The sequence below is a fragment of the Vulpes vulpes genome, chromosome 7 (assembly GCF_048418805.1).
Source record: "Vulpes vulpes isolate BD-2025 chromosome 7, VulVul3, whole genome shotgun sequence".
Classification (NCBI taxonomy): domain Eukaryota; kingdom Metazoa; phylum Chordata; class Mammalia; order Carnivora; family Canidae; genus Vulpes; species Vulpes vulpes.
In genome coordinates, this window is record NC_132786.1 from 18,103,078 (window position 1) to 18,121,641 (window position 18,564).

The 18,564-nt window shown below is 44.7% G+C and overlaps 2 protein-coding genes across 3 annotated transcripts in view; one reads left to right on the forward strand and one right to left on the reverse strand.

Moving 5' to 3' along the window:
• Positions 1–18,564, forward strand: part of LOC140599530 (uncharacterized) — a 263,170-nt gene that overhangs the window by 73,185 nt on the left and 171,421 nt on the right. The gene's annotated exons all lie outside the window — the stretch shown is intronic.
• The window catches only part of LOC140599793 (adenylate cyclase type 1-like), a 531,081-nt gene that overhangs the window by 46,153 nt on the left and 466,364 nt on the right, over positions 1–18,564 (reverse strand). The window lies entirely within an intron of this gene.

Genomic DNA, 18,564 nt, shown 5'->3' on the forward strand with positions numbered 1-18,564 from the left:
ATTTGGAAAAAGCATTCCAAATATCACGATTTTCATTATACAGTAAGGGAGTAGCTTCCTTTCTGTGTTCATTCTCGTGAGGATTAACGATAGAGGGAGTCCTGTGAAATGAAGACCACTTTGTATTCCAATTTAATTCCTGGAATTTCTTAGTTGTTTCTTTCTTTCTTCCTTTTTTTTTGGTTTTTACTGACATTTGAAAAACTGAAAAACTTCTAGCTCATAACTTTGTTGCATTTCAGGTCCCCTGCAGCAATGAAAGGAAATCGTCGTATTCGGGCTAGAAGTTTAAGTGAGTCCTAAAGTATTGGAAGAAAATTCTAACATATACATTGAAGTTCTACAAGGAAAAGGTTGAGTTTAAACAAAAGAGCCTAAGCTAATTCTTCCAGAAGGTTTGTTACCTTGAATTCAGAGCCCTTTTACGAGTATATTAGAAAAATAAGTAGTCCCACAGTATCAGTCGATTCATGTATTAAGGGGAAGAGAGCTAACATTAATGAAACTAACTCTAAAGCAGTTGACTGCCAAGCTGATTGTTAAATTGGTTATTATGGAAACAGGAGAACCAACTCACACACTTAGAAATGAGGTCCCAGACTGGAAGCACTGGTAAATGTAGCTGCTCATAATGTAAGTTAAATAATTCCTTGACAATCTGAGTAGATCTATATCAACATGGCGGTCTTCTATGTTATTTAGGGTGTTTAGTAGGAAATTATCGATTGGACTTCATGATTCCCTAGAGCTTATTTTTGAGAGGTGCTAGTGAATCAGGCGGGAAAAAAATGAATGCTCAAAAAAGTCCTGTTTCCATCTTACACATTTGGGGAAACTGTAAGAATATGTCCAAAGAATCTTGGTCTTCAAGTTTTATATACAGTAATAACTAACACCATAAAATAGCACTTATTTAGATAGAATTGATCTAGACGTGGCAGTACCACATCCTTTTCTACAATGTCTGAGCGCTTGTAGTACTTCAGACCTTTCCATCAGGCGTCAACATTAAATATAGAATACCTCTAGAAAGTGTGAAAATAATTTTGTCTTTGGAAGTAGATAACGTGACGTTTTTCCGTGTGTCCCATTGGACTTTTCTAGTGATGATCCTCCTAGGATGATGCTTTATCAGTCGGTGTCTGGATTTTATGGACTAAAAACCTGATATTTTCTTTTACAGTTGAAATCTGTAAATTATCTTTATACTTAATTTTCTATGTCTTTTCGTAGCAAAAAGAAAGCAAAATATGCCAAGACAAAGAATGATGGTACCCCCACCAAACCTTGAGCATAACCGTTGAGGAACAAGAACTGTCGGAGATCTATGTGTGTGTATCTGTATGTACATCCATGCACACGTGGCAAAATTTAACCGAAATCACAATTCCGACATCATCTCTGGTTTATGTCACAGCTCTTCTCTGTCGTCAGCCTCTGTTTTTCTCTTTGGGCTTTCGTTGAAAAATACTCAGCCTCATGTCTTTCGCTCTGAGACTTTAACTGTAATCCTTGAAATCTTAATTTCAGTTCAGAACCCCTAGTCTTAGAACTCATGAGTCTCCAGATTTCCATGACTGTCACCAAAAGTTGAAAATCCTATCGGTTTGCCCTTTTTTTTTTTTAAACTAAAGACTTAAAAGAAAGAAAAGAAAAAAAAATGCTTCTTTCTGTCTTGACAAACATGAGGAAGAAACTGCAAACAGGAATACAGGTGGTAGCAACTCCTTCCGTAGCCTCCCCTTGTACTTTTAAAAGAGCTTTGTTATGTGGTTAATGATGGAGAAAGTTGACAACATGCACTGTATGTGTCTGCTGTCCACAAATTGTATTGTGTGACCGTATATTTTCCCCAGTCATTAAAAGGATTCTCCCAGTGTGATACCTCTTAATTTTAAAAAAGTGGTTTTTTCTCCTTTATAATAGTCATCATTTGGTTCTGGATGTATTACGCTGTGTGAAGTAAGTCAATCGGAGAAGGACAAACATTGTAATGTCTCATTCATTTGGAGCATATAAAAATAGTGAAAAGGAAGAAAGGGGAAAGGAGAACAAATGAGTGGGAAATATCAGAAAGGGAGACAGAACGTGAGAGACTCCTCACTCTGGAAAACGAACAAGGGGTGGAAGAAAAGGAGGTGGGCTGGGGGTGTGGGGTGACTGGGTAATGAGCATTGAGGGGGCCACTTGATGGGATGAGCCGCTGGGTGTTATGCTGTATGTTGGCAAACTGAACTCCAATAAAAAATCATCATTATTTTATGACATTTATAAAATGCAATAAAAGATAAGGAAACCATCCTGAGAGGCAGGATGCCTGTCTCATTTGACCATCTTTTTAACATGTTTTACTTATTTTCCTCCCTTATTATTTAAGGCTTTTTTGGATGTATGCACTGACTTTTTTTATCAGCTATGTTTTTGAGGAATAAGCTCCTCAATTTACAGGTGCTGTATCTTTTATAGTCATAAAGTCATTGGTTTCTAGAAAGACACATTTGCTTCCATGTATCCATTAGAGTGCAACAATACTGAACTCCAATGGGATTTTCCACTGATGAAAGTTGTTTTTATACTTACCTGTTTTATTGAAGCAGGTCTGAAGACCAGGAAGAAAGCTGACTAGTGATCTGAATTGCAAAATGTTGAGAACTAACCAGTGGGTTGTCATGGTGCCTCATGACTCTGTGTGTGTGTGTGTGTGTGTGTGTGTGTGTGTGTGTGTGTGTGCATGCGCGTGCCTAATGACTCTTAAGTACAAAGGAAGTTTATTAATTATTTGAAGTAAAGACAACACAGTCATTTGTAGGAGATCCTTAGCTAGAAGGTGTTGATATTCTTTGAAGAAATCAATACAACAAAACCTTCGAAAGTGTTAGAAGAAGTTACCAAAAAATCAAAACCTGAGCTGCAGAAAAGAAAAGTCTTGTATCTGAGGTGACAAACATAAGGGATGCAATTTATGTGCAGGAAAGCTGGAAGCTCTCGATTGGTTGGGGCCATAGAGAGTTTTGACAAGACAACAGGATGTGCCACTTTTGTTTTATAGGGAAGTGTCTTTTGTGACCATCATATTTGTAATTGGGTTTTCCGTTGGTTTTGGCGGCAACAATGTTTGCCACTCCTCTGGTCTAACTGGACAGAGACATACCTCGCTCCTTTTACCACTAGTCCATGTGTGCAGTGCTGTTGTTTGGCTTTGGAAATGTGAACTTTGTGGATAAAACAGGGAAGCTTCTCTGGCATCGAGTGGAAAACAAAGAGCCCACACAAGGCTCTGTAGGGATGGTGTGTGTGCATGCGTGCGCACGAGATACTCTCATAACAGGAAATATACAGTACTCAATTTCATCAACAGTAGCTCAAATTTAGTTACTGGAGCAGTGGTTTCAGTGAACACTGTATTCTCTGCTTCAGGTTTTTGTAGAAGCGACTAATTTGGAAAGTGTAGTTCCGTGAAGAACTACAAATTCATTAGAATATAGCTGACCTCCCCACAACGTGGGGATTAGGGGTCTCGACAGCATCCCCCAGCACAGCTGAAAATCCATGTATGATTTTTGATTCTGCCAAAACTGGACTGTTAGTAGTAGCCCACTGTTGATTGGAACCTTACCGATGATATAAACAGTAGACTAATATGTATCTTACAATGAAGTGAGGTGGGGAAAAGAGAATGTTATTAAAATCATAAGGAAGCGGGGCGCCTGGGTGGTGCAGTCATTGGGTGCATGGGCGATGCCGTCAGTTAAGTGCCTCACTCTTGGTTTTGGCTCAGGTCATGATCTCATGGTCTCTGGATGAAGCCCTGCATCGGGATTCATGCTCAGCAGTGAGTCTACTTGGAATTCTCTCCCTCTGCCCCTCCAACTTGTGTACACACTCTTTCTCATTCTCTCTTAAATAACTAACTAAATCTTTAAAAAAAGAAAATCATGGGAGTAAAGACATGTATGGTGCTGTACTGTATAAAGAAGTGGACCCACGCAATGCAAACACATGTTGTTCAAGGAACAACTGTACTCTTACCTTTTATATATATATCTCCCACTTACTAAACTGTGATCGTTAGACAGCCATCAGCAGTTTTCCCTAAGGCTGATGACCTCTTTTTTTTTCTCTCTCCTACTCCTAGTCTGCAGAACAGGAATGCTGCCGCTCTCTACTGCATTAGTGAGAAAAGATCTCTGAGGGCAATTTAGAAGACCTGGTGTCTCTTTCCACGCTTGCCCTTTCCAAGCTGGGTCACCTGTCCTCACTCCACGGGGCCTTTGTTCTGTTACGTGTGCTTGAATAGTAGATGGTGGTCAAGGAGTCTCATACAGTACAATCGAGTTGGAAACCGCTGAGCGCACGACTTACACGAGAGCCAGCCCGCCCCGGGTCCCCTGCCCTGCGTGCCCGCTCTTTGTGGTGCTCACCACCTTGTGACATGTTACAGATTTATTCAGTCATTGTCTCTTCCACCCCCCGAGGAAGACCAAACCCTGTGGATGGGGGCAGACGCCTGATGTGTTTTGCCCATCGCTGTGTCATCAGCGCCTATGTCAGAGCATGTCAGAAACCACATGAGGCTCACGGTGAATGTTTCTGGAGTGAATTAGTTATTAGGATCCAGACTGTATTTCTGGGTAATAATTTAGAGGTCACTAAAACCTAAGTTGCTATGATAAGGGTTTTATGTGTCTGTCAGCCGGCTTTATGACGTTCTTTGGTTTGCATGAAAAACTCTATTCCTCCTACAGGATAGAATTCGAAGAGCAATTTATATTTAGAAGATGTTTATAATAAGCCTTATGGGCTCGGTTTATCGTAGTGGTCTCTTGTTATTCAAATGCTATATTTTCTCAAATGTAGATTGTACAGTTGTGCCTGGGAGGCGTGTGCACTGCATGAAAGTAGGATCTGTGAGGCACTCTAGCCATCGTCACAGCGTATGGTATTCCTGTAGACACTTACTTAAACCACAAAATATTGGCACATTGCTTTCTTTCTTAGCAGGTAGAAAATGTACATGATAATAAAAATGTTACCTGATTGAAGAAATTTAATTTATTCGTTTCACAATGAAGAGTCTGACGATGAGAGATGTGTCCTAAATGGCTACCTACTTATGCCTCATGCTTATTATATGTGTCAGATTGAAATATTTCCCATCATCCTGGTAAGTTGAGGAGTAAGGCCCCCCTGAGTGTGACCCGAACACAAGGGCATGAGGCTTTGCTCGAGGTGTGGTGCATGGCAATTAGTCCTTTCTGTTTACAGTCACTCCGGGGTGGGGTTCGGGTCTGGAGTGATATCCTCTCCTGCCCTGCCTTCTGTGCTGTTTGTAGGTGGACACATCCCACATTTGTCATTCTCCCACTGAATTGTATATCCAACTACTCATGTAACCTCTCCTCCAGTTTCTGCAAAGAAACATGATCTCACCAACTCCCCCCGAACACACTCATCTGTTTTCTTCACCCCTATGACTTGACTGCAAGGCTGTCTTCCCAGTTACTCAGCCTCCAGACCTCAGAGGTGTCTTTAATTCCTTGCTGTCTTTCAAACCCCCATCCAGTGCATCAGCAAAATACCTTTTATCTTGACCTTCAATATAGATCCAGAATCCAGCTGTTTTCTATTATCTCCACTGCTAGATCCCAATTCAAGAGACCATCTTCTCTTGCCTGAATTCTTCAGAAGCCTTTTGTGGGGTTTTCCTGCCTTTCGCCATGCCCCGCTGTAAGATTCTACACGGAGCAGCCATCTCGATCCACTTAAAGCAAAAGTAAGATCCTATAACTCTTCTGATACCATTTGAAGGCTCACCCAGCTCAGTCACTGTAAAAGCCAAAGTGAGGATGGTGGTCAGAAGGCCTGCGTGATCTGTCTGCCCTTCCTTGTCTCTTTTATCACAACCTCTATGTCTGCCTTCCTGACCACTCTGTGTCTTCCTTTACTGTTTCTCAGAAACCCATACAAGTGCCCACTCTTGGACTCATTCTAGCCGGTTCCCTCACCTAGAAAATTCTTTGTCTCGAATTTCTCTCAGAAAGCCTTCACTTGCTTCAAGTCTGTTCCCAGAGGTAAACTGTTCATGAAGGCCTACATTGATCATTTATTCTAACTGTAAATCCCATCTCCCTGGCACCCCTCATTTCCGTTGTCCTGCTCCATTTTTTCTTTGCTACACGTCTCTTTCTAAAATGCGATGTGATGTTTTGTATTCGTTGCTAATTACTGGTTTCCCACTCTAGAAGCTTCACCAGAGCAGGAACTTTTGCATCTTTCTGTCTCTGCTCTACCCAATGAGCTGAAGACCGTGCTTTACACAAGATAATAGCTTATTGAATAATTGAACAAATAAACTATAAGATACAGAATTTCCACTCACTCATTGGACAGATATATTGAGTGCCAACGATGTGCCAGTCCCTGTACCAGCCATTGCCATACAGTAGAAAGCAAAAGTCCCTTGTACCCACGGAGCGTGCTCACGGCCTATCCAGAGGACAGTCACTTTAGAAATATTCATACAAACAAGTGGCTCCAGGAAAAGTGGGAAAGGTGCTATGAAAGAAAATGACAATGTACCATAAAATATCATAATGGAGAGAAGTAGCTTAAATTGGAGGTTCAGGGAAGACCTCGTTAAAGAAGTAACATATCTGATGAACATTGTAAGGCTAAGTTCCTACATAGGAAATCTTAATAGCAATTGAGATGTTGAAGAATGTAAAAAAAAATGTTGATGGGAGTCTCCAAAATTGAGAAAGATTGAAAAATGGTCAGGGCAGGTGGAACATAATTAATAGATAGGAGAGCAGCATTAGATGTGACTAAAGAAGTCAGCATGGACTAGATCACACCAGGCTTTATTGGCTCAGAGGGTTTTGATTTCATCCAAGGTGCAAGGAGAAGACTTTGAAGAGAACTAATAAGCAAAGTAACAACATAATGATGTTTGGGGCTTTGCACTATTAGGCTACCTGTTGTGGGTGTGGGAATGATTCAGAAAAGAACAGAGTTAGGGATACCTGTTGTGTGTGGGGGGCTCAGTCGGTTGAGCCTTTGCCTTTTGGCTCAGGTCAGGATCCCAGGGTCCTGGGATCCGCCCTGCGTCAGGATCCCTGCCCAGTGGGGCATCTGCTTCTTCCTCTCCCTCTGCCCCTCCCTGCCCCGACTCATGCACTCTCTCTCATCCTCTCTCTAGGAGATAAAAGTCGTCTTTAAAAAAATTGAAAGACTTGAGTTACAAGTTGGAAGGCCACCCAGAATGCAAAGATATTAGTTCTAGTGAGAGATGACAGTGGGACATACAAATGTGACCTGGGTGCTGACTATAGAGAAGAAAATAATAAGATGGATGTAAAGTATATTTTAAATTAGAACGGTCATGGGTTAGATGTAGAAAGAGATATGGCTGCCTGGTTTCAGTCATAAGCAAATGGATGGATTCAGGTAGATAGAAATGTTGGGGTGAGAAACAGATAATAACATAATGAATCATTGACCACCTTTGTGGGGAGATGGGGATTAGGAATCAGATGATGGGGATCCCTGGGTGGCTCAGCGATTTGGCTACTGCCGTTGGCCCAGGTCACGATCCTGGCATCCCGGGATCGAGTCCCACGTCAGGCTCCCAGCATGGAGCCAGCTTCTCCCTCCTCCCGTGTCTCTGTCTCTCTCTTTCTCTCTCTATATCTATCATGAATAAATCAATAAATCCTTAAAAAAAAAGGAGATAAAAAAATTATGTCCATTGTTTGAGGTTAATCGGGTTCATTTTGGTGATCATCCCATAGTTTATACATGTTGTCCCGTATTGTCCCAGAAGGCTCTGAAAGAGTGCCTGAGTCTCACAGTTTTGCACGGAATGAACACAACGGGCTAGATACTTAAGGCACGGAAAGCTTGTGAGATGTTGTGTAATATGCATCATCCTGAGTATCTCTTTTCATCCTCACAACAGTAAATGTAGAGTCCGTCTTCCTCAGTTCTTGTCTTCAGGGTCTGGGCTTGGAAAAATCTCTACCTGCTCTTCCTTTATTTTCACTGTGGGTTGTGATTTTTTTTTTTTTTTTGAGTCTGGGTAGACCAGATGGGACCAGGTGAGGAGCAAGGATTTGGCCTACAGCAAAGCTTGGGAAGGAATGTAAATATCTGTAAATATCGCGAGCCCTGAGAGGACAACGCCCACAGCAGAATGTCCATGTGAATGAATCACCGACACGGCAAGCCTGGGCACAGGACAAGGGTAGGTATTCTAGGGGTCCAAACTTGGCAGGGGACACAATGAGAAACGGGGAAAGCATGCAGCTGTGAAAGGTGTCCCCACAACAGGACAGCCACAGGCGAAGGTGGTATTCAAGAGTTCAGATAAAGGTTGGCACCTCATTGTTTTGGAGCAACACACTGAGAATGCAGTTTGGGTAGCTAGGATTGTTAAGAGGCCCATGTGATGGAACAATCAGAATATCCTTGCAGAGCCGTTTCATCACTAGTGTTCAGTGCCCTTCTTGAATTCCTGGGTGAGACCAACAGATGTGCACCAGATGAAGCCGAGCCAAGCCCGAGGCAGTGACGTGTACAGACTGTCGATTATGGTATAGAATGATTCCTCCGGTGAGCCTTCACTCACACCTACTCCTGGGTCGAGCAGTTTCTTGTTGCCTCTGCTGCATTGTTCAGTTTGACACCGCATGGACTGGTGGTCTCATCATCGTCTTTAGAGTTCGAAGACTCAGCCAAATGCATAGGTAACATCCTACTTGCTCTTCTCTTACTTTTTATCATAGAAGTTGCCTAAAAAGGTGAATAATGTATTCAAGGCCTTGAAGGTCATTAGTGAGAAACTGAAACAAATGTGAAGATCCAGAAAGACCGTACCTTTGTGCTTCAAATTCCGCGTGTCTGTTTCTCATTGACTTTGCGTGCTATCAAATCACAACGACTGAGGCTCCGGGAACCATTGAGAAAAGTATCGTGTGTCATCTAAGCTAGGATGTATTTAAAACACTGCATTACCACTTTGCTAAATAAGGTAAGATGTCTTTTTTTCCACATCTGAAGCTAGATGTGGTCAGATTCGTCTACAAATTCCAAAGAACATAGCCTAATACCAGGTACCATGAGCCCGTTTCAAGCCAAGAGTGAATGATGTCTGGAATTTATGTCCCTGCCAGTTTCACACATCTTGGAACGATATAGTTCCTAACAAGGTAGAGATTAGCTGTCACAGCCTTTAAGTGGCAGTTTGGTACAAAAGGACCATGGTTTTTGTCAGGTTTAATCTGATCGGTAGTGAACTGGAAGAGAGGCCAGGCAAAAGTTGGTCGAAACAGGCTTTCATTTTTATTTATTTATTTTTGTTGAAACCGGCTTTTAATGGGCTGCACTCTCTGGCTAGGTTATGCAGCCCGCAGGCAAGGGAGAGAGCAAGGGGTGGGGGTGTCGCACCCATGCCAACTGCAGTGGGGTCTCTAAAGAGTTTTCTGTGGGAAGATGGGGGCAGGGCGGCATTCCAATTAGGGCAAGGGTTACAGGTCTTGGTGTGCTAAGTTAGGGTTGGGCAGCAAGGTGGCCTTCTTGGGAGGTTGCTGGCCTGGGGTCGGCCGTTTTGAGGTCCCCAGTCTCGCTGGCCCAACATTCAGATCTTTTTGTTATGTTATAATGGGGCGACGATTCAGATCCAGCTGCTTCCTGCTGATTTTGGGGCGTCGTGGTGCCTGTCGGAGGTGGGCAGGCCAGCGTAGGGATATAAAACAAGTTAGTTGATTGATAACGGAGATATTTCGTGGATTCCTTCCTTGATGATTCGGAGAAAGCAAGGGGCCACCATTAATAGTATGCCAAGGATCAGGAGTGGGCTTAGAGAGAGGAGGAGCCATGTGGTTAGTGGGGTCTGCCACCATTGGGGTGTAGTTGGGCCGACAGGGTGATACTGTGTTTGGAGAGACTCCCGACCTTTGGCGAGGATGTGGAGATTGGTTTCCACTCCACCTGTTTCGTTGATGTAGTAGTAGCGATCTTCATTGAGACACGTACAAGTTCCTCCTTTCTCGGCCGTGAGGAGGTCCAAGAGACATCGGTTCTGTAGAGCTACCTGGGCCACCGGGTTTATTTGGCGTTGTCGGGAAGCAAAAGACTCTACCGGAGCTTCGATAGCCATCTGAGGCCTCTCGGATAGGTCCCTGGAGGAATCTGCAGACTGGAATAAGGGCCCCGTACCCAGTGGCCACCAGGGTTGAGGCCAGGGAGACCCCGACAACCAGTGGGAGAAAGATCACTCGTTTCTGCTTTTCCGGGGTGGGGGGGTCTGGTGAGGAGGGCTACCTTCTGCCTGACTATAGATGGTTAATCGCGGAACTTGGGAGACAGGCAGACAGGAGGGAGGCAGAGGTATTGAGAGATTTAGATAGGGAGCCCTGGCACCAAAAGAATCGGCCAATAGCAGCATGATGAGAGGTGACTTTTGACCGGGTGACGTTGTACAGGGATGAGTTAGGGGCGGAATAACAGAAGGGGAATTGATGGTTGAGAGGGTCAGTAAATAGGGCAACATTAGTGAGAGAGGGATGAGGCAGGCGCTGGAGGTGTGGGTGCGGGGTGGTGCAGCTGAATGCATTTGGGGAGGGGAATGGCCACAAGGGGAGTTTTGCCTAAAGAGGCACAGATGAAACGGTGGGACAGATTGCCCATGCAGGAAAGGCTGGCGAGGGAAGTGCCTTGTTGGATAAGTTTTATCCAGGAGAAGGGGCCCTGGTCCTGAGTTGGGTAGGCCTGTAGGTGGGTGCTCCTGGAGTACGGGTGACTGAATCCACATGGGCCCGCAGGAGGGCTCTTAGACGAGTTAGGGAAGGTAGGTAAGTAAGATAGGAGAGGAGGAGGTGATGTTGGAAGATTTTAAAGGAGCAGGAAGGGCCGCCCCGTAGAGAAGCTCAAAGGGACTAGGCCCGACGGCCCTCTAGGGGTGGCTCTGAGCCTTCTTAAAGCCAGCGGGAGGAGGGTTGGCCAGGACAGGTGGGGATTCAAGAGTAAGTTTGGTGAGATGTTCCTTGAGAAGGCCGTTAGCCCACCCTAGGTTACCCGAAGACTGGGGGTGATATGGGATATGGAGTTTCCAGGTAATATTTAGGCTCTTGGAGTCTTGCCTGGTGATGCTGGAGAAGAAAGCTGGGCCGTTGTCAGATTGTAGGATCTCCAGGAGGCTGAATCTCGGAATGTTGTGTTCGGTGAGTATGGTGGCCGCCACATCCGCCATCTCCCGAGCTGTGGGGAAAGCCTCTGCCCACCCTGTAAAGGCGTCCACTGAGGTTAATAGGTAGCGAAAGGATTTATTGGGCGGCATGTGAGAAAAGTCTGTTGGACCCTTGCTCACGGGTGCCAACGTGTCCCGGTGGACGCCCCAGAGACTCAGACCACAGGCAGATGCAACAAGCAAGAGGGTTTATTGAACGTTTGCGCAAACGGGCTCTCATCCTCAGAGGGGGCAGAGCGCCGATTAGCAATTACAGGCATCTTTTAAAGGCAAAGAAAACGCGGGAGTAGCATAGCATTCAGGTTATGACGTGATTGATTTCTTTGAAGGTCAACATGACCATGTTCAGGGACTTTTCCAGTCAGGGCGAGGTGGGGGATAGTTTTCCTATCTCGGAAAAACAGAATGTTTTTGTTGCTTGAATTTATGCGAGGCACCTGGATGGGCTGTCTCAGGGTTAGGCCTGGTCCCACTCCCGGGGACGGGGGTGTGGGGTTTCTTCAGTCCAGCTGCCAGTCCTTGCCAGGTTGGTAGCTGTGGAGCTGGTGATTGGGTCTTGGCCTGCGAATTCCCCCTTGAGCATTTACAGTGGAGCAGGTTTTGCAAGACTAATCCACCTCTCTAATTACCTTTTGGAGATGTGGGTAGTAGAAAAGGGGTCCTGGGAACTGGTGTAAGGCCTTGGGACCTATGTGTAGGGATTGGCGCATGTCTGAAATGATCATAGGAGCTAAATGGTTTGGAAGAGCGAGTTTCTTCTGAATGAAGATCCAGTCTTTTTCCCCGGCTATTCTTCCCATCTCTTTTAGTGTGTGAGTTTCCTCATCTGTGTAAGTGGGGGGAATGTGGTGTGTTGAGGAAGAGGAGGGGAGCTGGTGAGGAGCCTAAGGCAGTGGCTTGGGCAGTTGAGTCGGCTTTGTTGTTGGCCCGGGACACCGGGTCCTTGGAGGATTGGTGTCCATGACAGTGGACAATGGCTTCTTCAGTGGGAAGGCTGAGGGCCCCTAGTAGTTTTGAAATGAGGGGCCCATAGATTATGGGGCTTCCCTTGGTTGTAAGAAGCCTTTGCTCTTGCCATAGGACAGAATGTGTATGTGTGCTGAGGGAGGGATATTTGGAGTCCGTGTCTATGGTAGCTCGTTGCCCTTTGGACAGGCGAGGAGCCCTGGTGAGAGCTCTAAGTTCTGCCTTCCGAGAGCTTGTCCCGAGGAGGAGGGAACTGCCTCTAGGATGGCGTCTAGGGTAACGACGGCCTATGCTGCGTGTCTCTGGCCACAAAGAGTATTTGGTCAGGGTTAGGGAAGGGCTGATTGGAAAGTCCTGGATGTGGAGGAGTCAGCTCTTCCAGGAGTTGAGAGCAGGGATGGGAGGGTTCCGGGTTAGCAGAGGGGGTAGGTAGGAGGGTAGCAGGACTTAGCCGAGGAGAAGCTGATAGATAGATGTCAGGATTTTCGACGAAGAGGAGCTGGGCAGGAAGGGATTCTAAGGAAGGAACGTGAGGCGGAGAACCCATCCAGGCTGCAAGAGAGGAGGGGGGCAGTCCATGGAATAGAGGAGGTGCCATCAGTTCCCATCACCGCTACTGGAGAGGGGAAGCTGGTCCCCGAGTAGGAAGGCACAATGGAGTCGGTCGCCCCCGTGTCCAACAGGAAAGAGATGGGCTTCCCCGCTCCCTGGAGCAGGACCCTGGGCTTGGCCTGGGTTAGGGGGTGTCCGAGTCTGGGCCCCGTCAGTCATCGTCCAATCCGAGTCGTTGAAAGGCTGGACTTCCCGGCTCAGGGTTTCCTCTGTGTGGAGGCGCCGAGGATCCCCCAAGACCCGGGCAGGCGGATTTCCAGTGGCCCATCGTTCGACATTGAGGGCATTGCCGCGTTGGCTCCTTGGGATTGGGACATTGAGGGGCCATTGTCCCTCGGTGCCGCATCTGAAGCAAGCCCCAGGCAGGGTTCGGTTGGTTCCTGCATTCTGCGGGCTCATGGAGCCCGCTGGCCGCAGGGCTGCCCCCGAGGCTTGGGTCTGGAGTTGGACCTTCTGCTGGAGCCTGGCCTGCCTCTTAAGTTCAGCCACTTCCTCTCGGGTGTTAAGGACTTTAAATGCCATTTTCACCAGGTCGGGCATGGGAGTTTGAGGACCCTCCTCGGTCTTTAGTTTTCTTCGGATATCGGAGGAGGACTGATAACCACTGCAGTGGTAATCCATTTTAGCGCATCTGTAAGGACCAGTGCGGGGGGGATCAGGGTGAGACTCTTGAACAGTCCGCGTAGGAAAAACATGACTCATGATGCTGGGAGTGGCATGCACACGGAGATTTTCTTACCCTTTCAGTTTCGTGGCAGAAGTCTCTCTTTTTATTCCGGTCTGATTCATAAAACACAACCCACTACGTAAATTTCTCATGAGAAACTTTCCATGAAATGGTATAAGGAAAGAGGTCTTCCAGGTGTTTCTCCCGCAACTTCTGAAGTTCTGCGTTTTCAAGCGTGACCTGTGGTGGTTGATTTTTCTTCTGTTTTCCTTATGAGGAGAACATTTTTAAAGGAGACTGCATGATTCAGAGCTGTTTTATGAAAGTTCCTTAAGAACGACAAAATGAAAAGAAGGAAACCATTTCCTGTAGCTTCACTCTGAGGGACACAACCCCCCTGTCTCTGGCTTGTGACGCTTCCACGGCGCACTCCTGCAAGGATGGGAGCTTGCTGTCTTCTCGCTGGTCTGTGGTGGGATTAGGGATGACCCCCGTGTGAATCTGACAGCGGGAAAGCTCTCGTAAGCCCTGGTTTTAATCTGGTTATGAGTTCACCTGTGGAGTCGTGCCGAAACGCAGGTTTTGTTCTCAGCTTTGTTCTAGGGGTTCACTAGCTCATGACAGAGTTCAGGAATTGGGTGAGTAGTAGTAAGGAAGCCGTCTCTGTTGGATGAAAAGCGTCTTTATGATCTCCTATCTATGGGCTCATTTTCTAACTTACGAAGCACCGTCAGGGAGTCTTGTGGGCTCTCAACCTTCAATCCGTTTTCACGTAAGAACGACTTTTGCTCTGAATTCCCAGAAGAATGACAGGACGTTTGGAATTTCTGTTTAGATTTCCATAGTGTTGCTGCTTTCAAAGCAATTTTTATTCCTTACTCGGCCTAATGGTTTCTACTTTTTCTTACATATGCAATTGAATTTAAAGTTTTTTTTTTAATTTTTTTATTTATTTATGAACTCACAGAGAGAGAGAGAGAGAGAGAGAGAGAGAGACAGGCAGAGGGAGAAGCAGGCTCCATGCCCCGGGAGCCTGACGTGGGATTCGATCCCGGGTCTCCAGGATCGCGCCTTGGGCCAAAGGCAGGCGCTAAACCGCTGCACCACCCAGGGATCCCTGCAATTGAATTTAATATAGGAATGCAGTTGACATCCAATCATAATGCTCATTTGTTAGTTAAAGGCTATTTCAGTCTATAACACTTTGATCCCTAGGAATTTAGCTGTGGTTTTATGAGTTTTCCCATATGATTGCCCACAAATTTATATGTTGACTAAAATTGTAACAGGTTTAAACTGTCCAAACAAATTACTTAGCAATTAAACCTCCAGCAAAATTGTAATTCATTTTAAATTTATCACAGAGGTTTGATGCTCTTTCCGAGCAAAACAACGGGACATAAGGGTGACATACAGAAATTCGGTATTTTGCGTGAACTGTTCCCGACAGGACAAAAACATTCCCAGCACTGGGCACAGCAAAGCCTTCCACTAATGTGAATTAATTTTGTAGCGAGGGATCACTTGGGAGGATTCCTGCTTTTGAGTTTTATCCAGGTTTCATTCTCTGAAGCACCCTTTCCATAAATTTGTGTTTTATTCCTAATTTGTCGTACTTCACCTTTTGATATTTAAACGATTCACATGCAGCTAACTGAAGTCGCGGTGGTATTCGCTTCTATATCAGGTTATCACCTGCTACGTTGAGAATTGCAAAGCCAGAGCACATTACAAAGAGTCAGTTGGACTTTGATACCCAAAAGTGCATTTACGAGGTTCACACTCCTTTGTATTTCACCAGATAGAGACAGCAACAGTGTTCTCATGTAATGTGTGCTTCAGCCTCTGTGCCAGAATTTATAGTGTCTGGATTTTAATATGTAGTGTTGATCTGTTAACCAAAGTTGTTTTGTTTGGTTTAGTTTGGTTTGGTTTGGTTTGGTTTTGTCCACAGAGGCATGGACACCTGCTTCTGGTGAGTCTTTACGCTGAATATACATACTCAGTTTGTCGCTATGTATGTATGTATGTCACTTTGAGGTTCTCTCTCGCCAGTGTTACCATTCTTTTTTTTATTTAAAGTTTTTTTTTTTTAATTTCTATTTATTTATGATAGTCACAGAGAGAGAGAGAGGCAGAGACATAGGCAGAGGGAGAAGCAGGCTCCATGCACCGGGAGCCCGACGTGGGATTCGATCCCGGGTCTCCAGGATCACGCCCTGGGCCAAAGGCAGGCGCCAAACCGCTGCGCCACCCAGGGATCCCAAGTGTTACCATTCTTGACAAAAAAGACAGTCTTTGTGTTTGATGTCCTTTCTGGTTTGTTAGCCAGGGTCTACCAAAACCATTACTTTTTGATGACACTTCAGTTTTGGCCCAGAATGTCACAGTCTGCATTGAATGCCTCATTTCATCGATCCCTCGTGGCTTTTAATTAAGTTTAGCAGCATTTGAAGATTTTCTTTCACTAAGGGGATTCAGAGGAATCAGAGTCTTTCTCTACATTTTTTAAGTCATTCCATAAAAATATTCCTGTGACGTAACCTGAACTCAAAACGCATTTCGTCAAAAGGGAGAATTAATCCGGTTTGATGAGCAAGTTCCGAATTCGATATGCTTTGTTTGATACTTGGTCCCGATGCTACGCGTCCCGTCTTTCTGTTGTAGTTTTGTGTTCCCGTGCTAATTTTGCATACGTCCTTGCTCAGGAGTCTGGGGATTAGACTGCATTCTATCCCTGTTATATGTCAGCTGGTATTTTCATTATTTTCATCTTGCTTGCTTTCAGATTTTCCCCTCCTTCCCCAACTTTTCCAATTGTTGAGGCCTTTTATCTTTTTTTCTTGCCTGCTTTCTGGGAGTTTTGTTTAAGGGAAATGAACCTCTTGCTTCTTACAATTTATGTTTTCCTAGCCATCTTATGGCCTTCCTGATTACTTAATTTTCTTAGGAAGATGAGCAGTTAAAAAGAAAACAAGATGAATATATGTTTTTGTTACTGTGATAGGGAAAAATCTTTATCATTTCTTGTCGAAAGCATTCTTCCACCCCAAGCATTTTACATACTAAAATGAATCTGTTGCCTATACGGAATGGAAGCCTAGCATAGCAGTAAATGTTTCCCTCAGAAATACAGTTTTTTACTGATTGTTAGCCATTTTGATTTCATTTATTAATGACTTTGTCACTGATCAGAAAACCTTGAGGTAGTATTTCTGTTTACTACGTTGGGAAAAAAATAATTAGGATCATTATTTGTAACTCCAACATAGCTTGTTAATTTTCAAGTTCATCGTACCAGAATATGTGCATGCGTGTGTGTTTGCAATCATATTGATGTTTCAGAGTGTCTTCCTAAAAATTTACAATGTCTATAGATAGCTATTTCAACATTTTGTGAGGTCTTACTTTTCTTTGTTCTTTTATTACAATAACAGCCAGTAAATAGCCCATACTTTTGGTTGTGTCCTATAAGAATTTCTGCTTGGAATACTTGGAAAGAATAATGCTAGTGTTCTACGAATTTTGTCTTAATCATCAATTATCAACTATTTTTTAAACGATTTTTATCTTGAGTATGATAAATATCATGTAGTCAAAGACTGTTTAGTTTAAACATATAATATTCTTCGGTCGATAGTTTATGAGATTCATTTCATAGAACTGTCTTTATGTTTCCTTTTTGTGCTCAGTGTCCTTTTGTAGAAATCCAGATTGACTACACTGTGCATATATTTAGAGCATCACAAATGTGGGCCATGAAAAGGATAATTTCATGGTATCGGTGAAACTCTGGATAGAATTTTCTGTCCTATCATCTGTCAGAGCTTTAATGTGTTAACTTTACATTTCCTAAGTATACTCAGTTATATCCTGAACCGGAAAGGTCGTTGAATATATGACACCTATAAGTCCATACCTATCGAAACTGTAATTAAGATGCACTTTGCCATTTTGACCAAAATGTCATAACAGCAGAGGCGCGCCTAAGTCTCTTAGTGGGTTAGTGCTTGATGTCATTGAGAGCAGTATAGTCGAGAGTAACCCTGGTCCCTGAGCCTCACATGAAAACACATTCTGTACCAGAGGGTGGAGTACCTTTCACTTCTTCTCGACACCTCTTTTATTTTTTTAAAGATTTTTATTTATTTATTCATAGAGACACACACACACACACAGAGGGAGAGAGGGGCAGAGACACAGGCAGAGGGAGAAGCAGGCTCCATGCAGAGAGCCCGACCTGGGACTCGATCCAGGGTCTCCAGGATCGCGCCCTGGGCTGCTGGCAGCGCTAAACCACTGTGCCACCGGGGCTGCCCTCGATACCTCTTAATATGGTGCTACTCACTGCAGAAATGACAGAATGAGCATGGGACTACTCTGTAGGCACAGTGAACATATCCCAAAGTCTTCAAAGTGCACAGTCCCTTCAGGGTAGTAGACTAGCTGTGTTGTGTTACCTTGGGACTGTATGTGTCAGTCGGCGGTAAATGACTGAGATCATGCGGTTTTCATCAATATTAATACTTATCAATCAGTAATTTCAGAAAGCAGTGGGTACTGTGGAGGAATGATGTTGGGTGACAGGCAAGGAAGTGACGAAGCGTAGGGGGGAGTCATGGCAGAGGTTAGCGGTTGCAGATAGATCTTTTGCAGAAGGCAGCCCCTGAGCGTTTTGTAAAGACTTTTCTTTGAGATAGTCGTGGACTCCCATGCAGTTATAAGAAATGACACAAAATATTACCATGCAGAGTACCGTAATACACACATAACCAAACTGAAAGTCCGAGCATTCTTTCTGAGGCATTTAGAGTCGAATTTTGAATGGGGAGAGGGATTATGTCAAAGAGCATTCCAGGTGGAGGGAATAGAGAGGTGCCGATTCTGAAGTGGGAAGACATTGGGGCATTGGCTTCACTGAGCAGGGCCACTGTGGCTGTGACCCTTGCATGAGGGAACGAGGGCTTTATGAAAGGTTGAGCAGCCAAGCCCCTGTGTCTTGCAGGGTCGTGACGGTGGTGGTGTGAGCCTTGTGTTCTTTGTGCAAGCAATCACACTGGTTGTGCTTCAGCAG